Genomic DNA, 15,925 nt, shown 5'->3' on the forward strand with positions numbered 1-15,925 from the left:
TCTTCGTGATACCCTCTAACAAGGTCGTCTGAGGTTGTCCGTACTGGTCTTAAGGGAAATTCATCCTAAGTTAGGAAAATATCAAATGCTACATGTAATATTTCACTGTTATAGTTACATACTTGCATCCCTGTCTGTATCTTATAATTAAAGTAATTCAATATAACTGATTTCCCAAAGGAGTAACCCATAATTTATTGTATGTATTACAAAACCAGAGGTAGCAAAAGGATCTCTTAGCAATTCTTTAAGTTTATATATTGATCTTTGTATAAATAGCAGTGAATGCTTATATTTAATTTTTTCAGCCATCTGATTTTGGGCATATGGATGAAAATGTCATGTGTTATTGAGAGAAGGAAACAATATTTGCCTTAAAATATTTTTCTTGTTAATCTGTGTAATTGCTTTCATTCCTGTTTGTGGTGGTAATAACGTTGCTATCCTTCAAATTGGAATATGTGCTTTTATTTTTCTTTCCAGTAACCTTTCAATTATTTGGGTGTTTATTTCTGAGCATACCTTGAAAAAGGGATGCCAAAGTGACAAATGTCCATGTGTGCAAGTGGTCGTGTCAGTTATGTGCCTGTTGCATCATGACCAATGGCCCATCCTTTGCTTGTGCTCTGGGCTCCCCTGAGCAGGGACCTAGTAAGGGGCCGTTCAATCCCTAAGCGTTCTTTTTCTCCCTTGGGGGGGCTGGCTTCCAAGGCAATAGGGTCATAACACTCATTCTTGATCAGGATACTTGATCAGGGTACCTGTTCATTAAATTCCTTTCCGGGATCCTAAGGACCTGCTCTGCTTCAGCTGGGAAACTTATATAAGACGTTGGTCTCTTATATAAGATGTTCTGATTTCTCAAATAACAGCATATCCAGCAAACTCCTTTCTTTTTAGAGGGAAAACGCTACTGTTCAGTGGGTTTGTCTTGACACACTTGGAACCCGCAGTTCGATATAGGTTTCTTTGTGGGGGAATCTCTTTCATCTTCATTGTCTTAAAGGCTGAGCCCAGCTGCAATTTCAGAGAACAATCCACGGTGATTACCTAAGGCCTCGATTTGTGTTTAGGAGCTTGTGACTTGGAGTTACAGCTCTTGCAGAACACAGTTAAATCTTATACACAGGGAGTGAGAGTGCACTTTGCTTGTAATTCTGCTACCAGATGCTGTTAAAACTAGGCAACAATGAGAAACACATTATTCTATGGACGTCATGTTGCATTCCGAGTATAGCATTTTCAGTAAACTAAAATGCAAGAGATTTAGTCATTTCTGTTAAGTTCTGCATCACAGAGCTACTCGGCCAATTTCCAGTTGGATATAAAAGAATTAGTTTATATTAGCTTCATGTAGCTGACGGGTGGAGTTAGTGTGAAATCTTTCAGTAGAAATTTTCTTATCTTTAGCAAAACACCTTGAGAAGGACCATTTCATTAATTTATTTAATGTTACTTCTCAGCTTTTTAAAAAAACTCTCTATTGTGGAAAATTTCATATATTTGTAGAAGTAAAGAGAGTACTTCGTGTACCCATTTCCCAGTTTCAATAATTGATACTTTAGGCCAGTCATGTATCATCTCTATAGCCACCCACTACCCCTTCCAAATCCAAGATACCTATTGTTTCACCTATCAATATTTCAGTACGTTTTTGGGCGGCCATTTTAACTGTAGAAATCTAACTCTCAGGCCATGACCAGGTAAAACAAAGGAGAGATCTATAGTCAAGGACGGAGTTTTGAGTTTCTAGAGGTTCTTTACTCATCCGTACATTAGGGGGAACATATTACCTATTTCAGAAGCTCCTACGCTTAATGTGTTTGAATGTACTGCGCTAATTAAAAAGTGGCGTAAATTGTAAGATAGCATCAATAATATAAAATGAGCAATGCTTGTGTTGAAGAACAATTTGTTGATGCAACTTGTTAATCGAGTACTAACTGATCCATTAGTACTAAATCCATGTATGTTATTTATGCGATTAATAAATATTAAGTACCTGCTCCTAGCCAGTCTCAGCACCCTCATGGAACATTCAGTCTTATAAAAACCATAGAGAAGTGCTTTACTATGCTTCAATTTTGCTTTAATAAAAGCAAATTTTGTATTTTTAAAGTGCCATAAAATATCTTCTTTTGCACAATTTTAGGTATACTGGTAATTTTTCACTTCAAGATTAATCAAATGTTAACTAAAATGAAAAAAAAATGCAGCTTTATGAAGGAACTGAGAAGGAAATATGATTACGTTCCATTAAAAGAAAACATGTAATTAATTGACATTATCCTCACTAAGTACCAGTTATTATTTTTTAAAACATACCACTGAATCATTGCAGGCAGAAAAACTGTAGTGTAAAAGTGCATGTTTCTTTTTGTTTGTAAGCAGTACGAGGTGTGATCAAACAATATGATGAATGTTTAAATAAAAAAATTTATTCCAGTAAAAGACACATTGCCATTAATCCCCCTCAAAATACTCCCCCTTACTTCAAATATACTTCCCATCGTTCTTGCCACTTTCTGTAGCAGTTCTGGAAGTCTTCTTTCGTGAGTGTCTTTAGTTGCATTGTCATGGCTGCCTCAATATCCTGAATCATTTTGACTTTGGGGAAGAGCCAGAAGTCAAATGGTGCCAGATCTAGTGAATAAGGTGGATGAGGACACACCGTAATGTTTTCATTTGACGTTAATTGCCGTATACCAGAAGCGATGTGTGACACCGAGCATTGTCATGATGGAGGATGATTTACGGCACACTTTAAAACACAGCTTCTCCCAATCATAGTTCACACCCAACTGACTGCACAGAACAAGTTGAAACTTGTCACACACTGTTACTAAAGTTCAACACGCCACTTCCTGTATTGAAGATCCCTGCCTTTCCATTAGATGGCACTTAGCAGCAGCATTCATGGTAATTTTTTTTATCACAATGGAAAGGCACTGTGTCACATATTGCTTCTGATATATGACAATTTCTGTCAAATAAAAACATTACAGTGTGTCCTCATCCACTTTATTCACTGGATCTGGCCCCACGTGACTTCTGGCTCTTCTCCAAAGTCAAAATGACCATGAAAGGTAAATACTTTGAATTGATTCCGGTCATCGAGGCAGCTATGACAGCACAACTAAAGACATAAAAGAGGACTTCCAGAACTGCTACCAAAAGTGGCAAGAATGACGGGATAAGTGTGTTTGAAGCAAGGGGAGTATTTTGTAGGAGATTAATGGCAATTTGTCTTTCACTGTAATACATTGTTTTTTAATTTAAACATTCACCGTACTTATTGATCACGCCTTGTATTATGGTACTATGGTTGTTTCATTTCAAATACAGTGGGAAGTTATCCCAGAGCAGTTAATATCAATAATGCAGTTACATAAATCTAATGATAAATCATAATCAAAGGAAAAATAATTTAGTGGGTTCAGTAGAACTTGATGAATTCCCAGCACTGGTAAAAAGATCCACTGTGAATTACCGAAATGTTGCAAATTAGCAGGCAAGCACAATTAATGCGAACCATTAAAGGCTCCTATCTCGTGGGTGCATCCTGTTTACTTTCACATGTTATCTTATTCTTGACTATGGCAATTCTTGACAATTTTCATTATGAGCTGGTAAATACAAGTATTAATATATATTTCAAAAGAACAAAGAAGGCTTCACTAATAAAATTCACACCTGTGCACTGTGGTTTACCCTCTATGGAAGAAGCAAGACTTTCCTTTTGAAGAACGTTCAACTTTCCAAGTTATATGGTTCAAAATAAGATATCATAAGGAGAGCACAGAATCAAGAATACCAAAACTCCAGCAGAGAAAAATGAGGTGCAATTTTCCCTTAAATGCGGAGTAATAAAAGGCCATTGCAATTAGAGGGTATCATGGCATTGTAATAGTCAAAATCATGATTCGTGTTTTGGCACTGCATACATGTTAAACACACAGAATAATTACTCTTTAGATATTATCTTGAAGCCCAGACAGAAGACTTGGTTGCAGAGACTTCAAAAGAGCGTGTTGCTTAAATCTTCACCAACAAATACAAGGATGAGTGTTAAAAAATAATCCAGCCTGGAAAAATCTGGATACTCAATGGAAAACTTAAATTGAATTCAGTTATTGGGGTTTTATGGATCCAGCTTCAGACTACTATTCACATTGGGGGATAGAGCATATTCCTACATGTACAAATGGAGCTGAGTTGAAAGTTCCAGGGAGGCTGAAGAGTAATCATGGGAGAAGCATGTCCTTGCAGTATGAGATTTGCAGACTTTTACCACTTCTCTTCCAATGATGTTTGGTAGGTACTTTTATCTTCACTGCCCCTATTTTAAAGCTTAGTAATGATTTCTTTTTACTAGTTTAGTAAGTTCGTTCAGTTTGGAGAACTACTTTCACATCCATAAGGCTATCAGGGAAGGAAACAAAGAGAAAAATGAAAAATGCTTGCTGTCTATAAGGAATGATGAAACAAGGATTTGCCGAATGTCTTCTGAATGTGAGGCATTGTGCTTGGTATTGTGAAGGTTATAAAAACCTATAAACAATGGTCTCAGTCATGAAGTAACTTACAATCTATTTGGGAATCCAAGATATATATGCAGGAGGAAATTTCTAATGATTCCAGACAGTTTGGATAAATGCCAACTGAGATATGCGTATGTGGGTGATGGTTCAGGGAAGTACCTACAGTGAAAGACTGGGCCTTGAAAACTAGGTAAGAAAGTCACTCCTGGATGGGAAAAATAGCAGAAGTGTAGAAACTCCAGCTATAACAGCTTAGCTCATTTACAACTAAGAATTAGATTTTGGAAATGGTATTATTTTATTATGCTTTAATTTAATAGGCAAGCAAAAGGAAAGCAATAAAAGTTAAGAATCTTATCCAAGGTCACTGAGCTAGGTGTTAGTGACAGAGCTGGAAATGCAAGTTGTGTCTCCTGATTTACAATGCATAATATTTTTATATATCGTTTGAAAAGCCTAGGAAAGCAGACTGGTGCTAGACGGCAGAAGTTTGTGAATACCATTTGGATTCAATCCTGGGTAATGTAGACTAAAACCTTGAATTTCTCCAAAGTACCTACCAACCAAATTATTAAACTGAAGGCTAATTTTTCCTTGTTGTTTATATGTTCATGAAATTTTTTTCTCTTTTTTCTTTTTGCTGTGGTTTCCACTTCACTCCGCTATCCTGGTTTCCATCTCACCTCACTGAATACTCTTCATTATTTTCTTTTTCAACCCTGGCCTCTTAAATTTAGATGTTCTGCTTCTCTTCCTGTTCTTCCCTTGAGTGATCTCCATCCAGCACCATGGTTTTTCATTTCCTATGAATTTGGGTAAAAATCAATTGTACCAAATCGATACTTTATTTTCTATAATCATGTATCACTTTATTTTGAGTCCCTGTCTCTGCTGATGGCAGGAAATGGTGGATGTAGCCATTATCACTTACATTAGTCACGTTTGGCCTAAAAGTGTTTTTTCCCATTTCAAAGGTTCTCCTCTCCATTTCTGCCTCCCAAGGTGGCAAGTGGGTGCAGGAGGAAGCTTAGGCATCGCCGTGCAGGTGGGAGAGGGCCAGGGGCTCTGCAGGCTGCCTTCTTCTCCTGGCCTCTGCTGACCTTAGATGAGGTGAACACTTCTCTGTGGCTTTGGGGGCTCTGCCTTTGCATCGTTTTTTGAGCTAGCTTCTCTGTGCCCCCCACCCCATGCAGTGATGGCCTGGTAAACTCGCCAGCCAGGACCACAGCCATCTTCTAGTGGGTTCCCATTCATGCACATACAGCCCATGGAGAACTAACTGGGAGTGGGGGCAATATATCAGCCCTCCCGGCTCAGGTACTTTCTTCATCCTTCCCTACTCTTCTACCCCAGGTGCCAGTCATTCACCTATCCATTCAGCAAATATTGATTGAATATCTATTAGATATCAGACACTATTCTAGGTGCTAGTTATACCACAATCAACAAAACAGACATAGTATCCCCCCTCATGAGGCCTATCTTAAGTGCCCTTATAAACCACGTAAGATACAGTATTATGATGATCACAAAACTTTTCTGAAGCTTTCAGTCTTTTCTGGCTGCATCTGGATTGCCCGCTCAAGTTCTCCGTGTGTTTCTACCAATTGCCCTACTCCTCTCCTGAGGTTCCCCTCTGCTCAGAGCGGTGTGAGGAGGAAAAACATGGATGGTTGCACCTGCCGTCTCATCTTCTGTCTTCCTCTCAGGGTCCTCCTTTGAGCTTCAGGAAGACTTCCCAGTTTCCTGTCCCCTCTACCAGAAACTGCCCTTCCATCAGTCCTACTTTCCCAGCCTATGTTCTTCATCCCAGCCTTCCCTTGGATTTATAAGCCTCATCCTTATGGCCTGGTCTCAGTAATATAAGCGTTGCAGGAAGGAAAGCACCCAAAATTTTCTAAGAAGGCAAAATTCACTGGGATGTGTTTTACAATTTCCACACCCATTTTTCTGAAGACCTCCAAAACTGCGTGTCTAATCTCCGCTTGTCCTGTGTATCAGACCTAAATTTTGTACTGGACATTTACCTGCATATCCAACAGGTACTTCGTACTCAGCAAGTCTGACAGTGAACGGATTCTCTTCCCTTAACTCTGCCTTGTTCTACACCTCGTCACCTTAATTGGAACCTTAACTCCTTCAAGTCCTACATGCATTTCATTACAAAGCTCTTGCCAATCCTATCTTTGGAATGTCTGACAAACCCATCTTATCCTTTCAGTTCTTATTCTCATTATCTCACATTGGATCATTGTAATATCCAACTCTCTTGCCTCAACGCTCTTCTTCACCCCTAGCAGTGGTTCAGGGTATTACCTCTGCACTATCCACAGGGGTCACTAGGAAATGTTGGGTGGGGTGGGGTCAGGGGTGGCATTTTTTTTATCCCAGTGACTTTGAATACTGCTGCTACTTAAGGGGCAGCAATCAGGGAAGCTAATATTATTCCATGTGCAGGACAGTCCTACACAAAATGTGTGAATCAGAACCAGTGGGAGTTATATATTAAGAGATTTTTTTGCAAGGAATTAGCTTATATGATTGTGGGGGCTGGATAGGCAAATACGAAATCCATAGGGCAGGCTGGCAGGAAAGGCAAGGTAGAACTCTGGGGCACCGGCTAAAGCTGCTGTCCACAGATGTAATTTCTTTTTCATCTTAGAGAAGCGTCAGTTCTCCTTTGAAGACCTTCCCAGTTATTGAATCTGTTCTACCCAAGTAATCTAGAATCATCCCATTTCCTCAGCCATCTATCCTCTATGTGCCTACCTAAATGATCTTTCAAGAAACTTATATCTGATCTTGATAAATTATCTAATGCTTAAAATGGTAGGCAAGTGTACATAGATTGAGTCCTAGAAACCTACTCTAAGCTTTTGGTGAATTAAAAAAGAAAAATTTCTATGTTAATCTGATATTGTCAAACTATTTAAATATGATGCACATAATTATCATCTTAAATTTTACCTGTTTTCGGGGACAGGGTAGCTAGTAGAGTACTAATGAGGAAAGATTATTTTCTAAATTCACAAACCCTTCATAATTTCACTTCTTTATTGTGGAATTCTTATTGGAGTTTTCAACTACAGTCTGTATGTGTTCTTAGCAAACTTTATTGACAGGCATTTGCTATTTTTCTTAAGTTCTGAAATGTCTTTAAAGTTGACCACTTAAGAATTGAGCAGGTACGCAAGCACCGATTCTCATTTTCTTGCAAATTAAGAAAGGAAAGTTGATTATTTATCTGAGTTGCTTTATTTTTCTTATACCATATGCCTTTTATAATTGCTGAGCACACCACTAACGGCATGTGCCTGTGGTCCTTTGCTCAAAGATTAAATTAAGTCATGTAGAAAATGATGCATTTTAAAAGGACAATATTTTTTTGAACATCTTTACTTTTATTGTCTGGTTAATTGTTGACTGAATTTCCCCCAAAAGCTGTGAAAATACAAGTAATGATACAGTGAAAGAAGTATCAGGAACAATCATGACTTGTTTTAAATGTTCTATATTTGTTGTGTTTTAAGAAAACTAAGCAATGCCTTATAGGCTCCCACACAGATACGCATGCAATTCTTACATCCACCCTACAACTCTCTCCCAATTTTCATTGAGGTATAATTTGCATATAGTAAAATGTACAAATTTTAAGTGCTGAGTTTAATAACTTTTGACACAGGTGTAGCTCCCACCCAACACCAGATTCAGAACATTTACATTACCTCAGACAGTTCCCTCATGCCCCTTTTCATACAATTCCCTGCCCCTGGGCAAGCTGTTAGGATTTCCATCACTATAGAGGACTTTTGCCTATTGTTTGACTAAATGCAAACAATATGCACTCTTTAACATCTGACTTCTTTCACATGACATAATGTCTGTGAGATTCATCTATATTGTTGTGTATAGCAGTAATTTGTTTATATTGCTAGAGTATTACGTTATATGAATAGGTCATAATTTGTTTATTCTCCTTTTGATGAATACTTATATGGTGTTTCTAGATTTTGGGTTTTATAAGTAAGACTGCTATGAATTTTCTTGAATAACTCTTCTTGTGGATATATTTTCAATTTCTCTTAGATAAATACCTAGGAATGCAGGGTCATAAGGTAGTTTATGATTAACTTTAAAACCTTAAACACTACCAAAGAGTTCTCCAACACTGTGCTATTTAGCACTTTAAGGAGCAATGTATGAGAGTTCCAATTGTTCCACATTCTTGTAAACTTTTGGTATTGTCAGTCTTTTAGATTTTAGCCTTTGTAATGGATATAAAAGGGTACTCTTTGAAGTGTTAGTTTGCATTTTCCTGATAACTATGGTTGTTGAGTACTCTTAATTGTGCTTGTCAGTCATTCATATATCTCTTTGTGTGAATTTTCTGTTCTAATCTTTGGCCATTATTTTATTGAATTCTTTGTTTTTATTGATTTGTGGGAGTTCTTTATATATTACAGATATGACTCTCTTGTCACACATATGTATTGCAAACATTGTCCCAGACTGTGACTTAACTATATTTTATTAATGATATTTTTGTTAAATTTTAATTTTGTTGAAGTCCAATTTATTTATTTAGTTATTTTGTTTGTTTTTTGTTGTTCAGGCTTTTTGCATTCTGTTAAAGAAATTGTTTCCTATCCCAAGGTTGCAAAAATGGACCTTTTCGTTTTGTTTTTTTTTTTGTAAATTCTTTACGGTTATAGCTCTAGGTTTAGGTATGTGATCCATTTCAATTTAATTTTGTTAATAGAATAATGAAGAGATTGAATTTTATTTTTTTTCCTACAGAGGGTGCCAAAAAAATGTATACACATTTTAAGAAAGGAAAAAAAATCTATGTTAAAATTGTAATACTCAATATATACCAATAACAAAAGATGAATACAAGTCATGTATATACAATTTTTGGCACCTCTGGTATATGGGTATTCAGTTTTCTAGGATCATTTCTTAAAATTCCTAGTCTTTCCCTATTAATTTTATTAGGCATCTTAGTTAAAATCATTTGGCAGTATATGTGGATCTATTTCTGAACTCTATTTTGTACCATTGATATATATGTCTATTCTTAGGCCAGTACCACACTGTCTTGAATATCAGTTTTGTTCTTTGTCGAGTTTGATTTGGTTATTCTAGATCTGTTGTATGTCCTTATTAGTTTTAGAATCAGTTTGCCAATTTCTTCAAAAACAATCATGCTAAATTTTTTATTTCTACCCTGTTTTAACACGGAGAGGATCTTTTCAACACTGAAAAAAATCAATATTTTATTTCTCATATTCAACAAAATTTATTGAGCACCTACTTTCTTCTGGGAACTATTCTAGCCTGGTGTTGTAACAGTGAACAGAACAGTCAAATAATCTCACCTTCATATTAGGGGAAGACAAATAAAAACTAAAAAACAAATAAATTTAAGTGCTATGGACAAAAAAAATATAAGAAGACAAGGTAATAGATAATGACTGGTGTATGTAGAGAGACAGGGTATTTTAAGAGATGTCATGGAAAACCTCTGTAATTATGTGACATTCGAGCAGAAACCAGAATACAAATATCTGGAGGTGCAACATTGATGGTGGAAGGAACAGCAAGTCCAAGGACCCTAAGCTGGGAATGTTCCTGCCAAGTTCAAGGAACAAGCAGGGAGGCCTGTGTGGCTAGAGTGCAGTGAAGCAGGGGAAGACAGTAGGAGGTGAGGAGGCTCGAGTCCGTGGTGTAGACTTGAGTGGTGTGAGTTTAGTGAAAGGGGTGACATCATGCTTTAAAGTGATATATAGCTGGCTGCTGTGTAGCAATAGAGTGCTGAGAGCCAGGAGTAGAAGCAGGGAGGTTGGTTTAGAGGAGATTGTACTGGGACCAGGCAAAAAATGATGGTGACTCTTCCTTGATTTTTGATTCTATGTCTACTTGTTCTTAAAAGTTTAGTACATATTTTGATGTCATGTGCTAAGTGTGCAGTTTAACAAGAATTAGACCTTTCCTTACGTAATTTTGCGTGAAAAATGGAACAGTAAGTTGGGTTCCCATTTGTAGGTTTCATCTATATTGATACCATCATGTCTAACTCCATACTGTTTAGTGCTTTAAGCATTGCTGGTTTTCAGTTGTATTTCTTGTTTTTGAGCAATCCAAAGTAGAATGTCTTAAAACTTGACCACTTGATAATACTCTGTGCATTGTTTCTTCTATATATTAAGTGGTGTTGCCTAATTCTGGCTTCTTTCAAATGCTTTTGGAAATATTAACATATACACTCAGTTCTTTTCATCAGTTTGTTTGCAGTCTTGGAACAAAATGGTGGCCAGTAAATGTTGATGGAGACCATATTGTCTGTGTTTTCAAAAAGTGACATTTCAGATTATAACCCTGTTCTGCTCCTCATCTTTATTAGTATTATTACTTCTAGCAAACCTGCCTTAGAATACTAGGTTAGTTATTGGATAGCAGTGAAACATTGCCAGACACAGTAAATTTGGTACTGGAATTTTAGATTGAATTATTATAATCAATTCATTCTCTAATTTTACTTAATTTAGTGACAGTTCATTAATATGTTCTTGTGCTTTGAAGAAGTTCTAATTAAGAGAGTTTCCATTATAATAATGGGGTCATAATTATGTGCATTTAATTATATTAAAGCAAAATATTTACCTTTATATGAACGTTTTAAAGACATTCAAAACAAAATGATAATTAATATCTAAACTTAAAGAGAACATTTCCTTTTATTATACACCGTGTTTCCCCAAAAATAAGATGTAGCTGGACCATCAGATCTAATGTGTCTTTCGGAGCAAAAATTAATATGAGATCTGGTCTTATTTTAATATAATATAAGACCCAGTATAATATAATATAATATAATATAATATAATATAATATAATATAATATAATATAATATAATATAATATAATATAATATAGTATATTATTACCGGGTCTTATATTAAGTTTTGCTCTAAAAGACGCATTAGAGCTAATGGTCTGGCTAGTTCTTATTTTCAGGGAAACACGTTAATATTTATAAGTTTAGCTATTTTCTAGGCCCTAGACACTAATTTTCCTAATTTAAATTGAATATATTACTCTTCTACTTAATATGTGGGACATGGGAGAAGGGAAATTCTTCTGAATTTTATAAATGAGATAAGACATCATCCAAACAACTTTGGAGCTAAAAGAATTCCATCTACCTCAATGAGGGACCAGGCTCCAGCTTTGCTCCAGCAGTCCATCTCTCTGTGATGGCAAAGCTGTGTCCCAGACTGAGGTTCTGCAGAGGAGCCTCTCATCGCCTTCCTCGAAGTGGAGAGTCCACTCAGCTATGGACTGTGTCTACATGGCCTCTTCAGCCATCTGACCCCCCCGGCTGATTTTTTAATACTTTGAATTTTAGGGACTGAGTTTATATACAATAATATGTAGTCAATGATCCAATGAACAATAGAATATTTTGAATTTTCTTTGTGCTATCACTCCGGAAAAGCATAGAACTTGGTTTGCCACTGAAAAGATATCACCTCAGGCAGATGACTTTCTGTCAAGCACCAGATAGCCCCAATTTATGTATGTAAGGTCACAGTTATTAACTAAACAAATAGAATATGGGTAATTATAACAATAGAAATAGTACCTTCCTCATGGTTCTAAAGTAAAGCTTCTCTAGGATATAGCTGCTGTTATCCATTATATTTATTGCTTGCTTTTCTTTCTCTCTATCTGTATAAAACTAACATTCTGGGCAATTATAAAAATTGCACTAGTTTTAATAAAATAGGCTCTCTTAATTCTTTCTCTGTTGCCTCTGTTAATTTGGGCAATGTCAGTCTGATACTGTAGAATTGCTGTTCAACCAAAATGTATTATGATCTACTCCACATATAAAAAATTACATTATAATGAGCAAAACCGAGCTAAATATAAGTGCGCCCATGTCAGCAATGGAGCCAGGAAGCCTCTTCTGTAGCGGTAATGATGACCCTATCAATGATGATTTTATCGTATGATTTGCATTGTCCTCTCCTTGCTGCCATGTCAATACACGGAATATGTCCATCATTTCCTGGGACATACAAAGGCCAAAGAAACTTGAACTCCCTCTCCTACTCCTAGAAAAATCCTAAGTAATTAGAAAGTGAAAATGATGACAGCAGCCAAATTCCATCCCCCAAGGCTGCACCTTTTCCCCCTAATGCCTTTAATAGGTTTATGTACTTGCCAGAGGCAACTTTTGAACATGTCTTAAAGGCCTCCACTCTCATACTGAAAACATCCAATCATCGCTGCCTTTGGCCGGTGTCTGCTGGATCACAGAGGCGTATGGTCATTTCTGGGCTGGTCATCTCTAAGACAGGTGAACTTTACAACTTTTCCTAAGCGCAAAGGGGAAAAAGGAAGGGAGAGGTCGCTCCTATTCACGGGTGCATCACCAAATAGTCCCTTCCATGCTTACAGAAATTTCACACTGGAGGGTCCTGGGTACATGGGCAAGATGAAAAACACAGAAGTTACAAAGTCTACTTGTCCTATAAGGGAATTCACCTGCTTTTCTAGCCCTTCTTTCCCTTCGATCTCAACACAGCCACTACTTATTGAGCATTTGCTATGTGCAAGGTATTGAGGAATTTAAAAGGGACTGAAATAGCTCCCAGTTTTTCAAGGAATGAGTTGAATAATAACTTGGCTATGCAAATATTCTCAAGCAAAAACTCTGGAAATCACACTTGGGAAAGTGTGTCTACAGTGGCATATAGTTTATGGCAACTTCATAAACTATATAGATTTTTTTTGAAATAAAAACTTCTCCAAGATATTATAGAACTAGAGCTTTTAAACTAAAACAAACTACACATTCTACATTATCATACCTTCCGTGCTTATAGATTCTGAAAAAGCATTTGTCCCAGAATGGGAATTCCTTTTATTAGAATTTAAGCAAGCACCCTATGGATGCGATTTTGGCAGTTGCAAATGACTAGATTTGCAACCCAACTGGGTATTGGTGGTAAGTCAAACCTCCTTAAGTCTAGAATTGCCTGTATGGAACTCACAGCTTCTCCCTACTCTGCATTTGTTCAAAGAATAATGTTCCTCTGATGTCTTATCGATGCCTGTTCTTAAGAGAAACAAAGCCTTTGCTGAAGTTTTGCTAGTTTTAGAGATACATAAATTCTGGCATCTAACTGCATCAACACGATAAAAAATTTTCTCTACTCAAAAATGATCTCTTATCTTTCTCAACATTGATAGCTTTGACATCTCTTGGGTGTATAGTCCTTACAGATTTGTAAATGCCAGTTGTGATCTTTATAATAGGGCAGGAGACGATTTATTTAGAATTAAAAAGTTACAAGGAGGAGAAAACCTTAAGTTGAACATTTATTTCTATGTCAATTTCTAATGACATCAGTTGAGGATAGTTGGAGGAAGAAGGATCTGTGGGCTGGGACAGGAAAAGGAGGAGGGCCTGTAAGAGGCTGAATGGATTTTATAGGAAAGTTTTGAGCCTTACAAGGAGCTCCTGGGTTTGGTATCAGAGGCTGGGCTTGGGCAGAACTGAGACTGGCATTGGAAGTCCCTTAGGAGCCTTAGGCCCTGGAAAATGTTTTGAGAAGCACACATTCAGCTTTGCCAAAGTGTATCTAAAGCATTTCTCATTTCAGGTTCTAACTTAGCAGACCCAAAAAGCAGGAATGAATAATTCTGAGTCACAAAAGCAGGAAGACTTTGAATACTGGATGGGGAACTAGACCAAAAAAATTAAAATGCTCCTTCAACTTCCTGTTAGCTTCAATGGAACAACAAATATCTCCAAGCCTTTTGGTGAAATTTTGAGAAAAGAACAATGAAACAATTTTCAGGAAAAAGAGATAACAGAAATTCTTTTACAATGCACAAAATGTCTTTGGTAGTCTTTGCATTTTTGCCTTGTTTAGTGAGCATAAACAATGAAAGCTTTCAGAGGTGTACTTCTCGCTGCAGTCATTCATAATGTCTTAGATTGTTTTCATCTGCAAATTTTACTACCATGGAGTTTTAGGAACCTGCTCCTTGAAGCTGTGGGTGTCACTTTAATTTTAGGAAAAACCATCTGAAAAAAGAAAAAATTAACCTGTCTCTTTAGCAAACATCGTTCATCATTGGAGCCTTTTAGTTAAGAAGAGGTAGTTGACTTGTGACTAAACAATCTCTGGCACACTTCATGAGTGGATATTTTTCCCTTTCAGTAAATGCAGCCTTTTGCTTTCTTCGCATGTTCTCCAACTGTTATCCTTTGCTTTTTTATGGCCGTTCTTCCTTTGTCTTTTCATCTCCTTGGTCCATACCTTAGGTTTCTCAACACTGTTTAGCCCCACAGCCTAAGGAGGTCTTGCACACTTGCTGCAAACTGCCCCATGTAATAAACGTGTTAGGTATTGAGAATTACTTGAGTGAAGAAACAAGGGATACTTCTCTGCTGAATCATATGTAGTTCCTTCCCCTCTGTCTTTTTCTTAGGAAAATAAAAAGTTGCAGCATTTAATGAGAGTGATCTTTTTTCCCCTTTATTTTTATTGAAACTTCAGACATACTCTTGCAGTTTCTAATAATACTGTTTAGGGAAATGTGGACTCACATGGCCAGAGGGTAATCTGGCACTATCATAAAAAAATGTCCACAGCAGTTTAGTGGAACCTGGAGGAGCCTGTGGCTAGCTCTGTGGAGAGAGCGGATGCCAGGCAGTGGCGTGGGGTCCTAAGTGGTTGGAAAGCCCCTTTAGCTGCAGCTCTTCGTCTCTTAGGGGACCTCATCTCTCTCTTTCCATGGCCTGGCTGTGTCTGATACCAATTTCCCTTGAGCTTTGAGAAACTAAGCTTTACTTATTCACTGTGGTACTGAGAAGATTTCATAGCAAATACTTTTTTTAACACATTTTTTGCGGGAAACGAGTAAACTCGTCATATCGCCTCTAGTTGGAACCGGCAAAAATTTTGCAAAGTAAATAAATAGAGACCTCTTTTTAAACTAAAACACTGAAAGTTTCATAGGAAAATATCAAATAGATTGAAAGATATGAATATTTTACGGAAAGTCTACTTTTGGCAAGAAAATGTCAAAAAAGCCCTGCGTTACGATGCGATTTGGCGGGAAAATGCCCGCTTACAATTAAATAGCTTAATGTAGGGAAATCTCAGTTTAATTGATACTATACCAGGGGTACCAACAAATGTATACAAGTGGACACTTTGGTCAACGTTGCTCAAGCAGTAGTTCGCTATAATCAGAAGTGTATGAATGCTGATGGTAACCACTTTGAGCACCTCTTGTAACTGCAGAAGTGAAATGTGACTTGTATTCATCTTTCGTTATTGGTATATATTGAGTATTACAAT

The 15,925-nt window shown here is 37.0% G+C and overlaps 1 protein-coding gene across 7 annotated transcripts in view; it reads left to right on the forward strand.

The window, feature by feature from the left end:
* NEK10 (NIMA related kinase 10) overlaps nucleotides 1–15,925 on the forward strand; it is a 181,424-nt gene that overhangs the window by 117,489 nt on the left and 48,010 nt on the right. The gene's annotated exons all lie outside the window — the stretch shown is intronic.

This window comes from Rhinolophus sinicus, chromosome 5 (assembly GCF_057876585.1).
Source record: "Rhinolophus sinicus isolate RSI-liver-muscle chromosome 5, RSI-T2T, whole genome shotgun sequence".
Classification (NCBI taxonomy): Eukaryota; Metazoa; Chordata; class Mammalia; order Chiroptera; family Rhinolophidae; genus Rhinolophus; species Rhinolophus sinicus.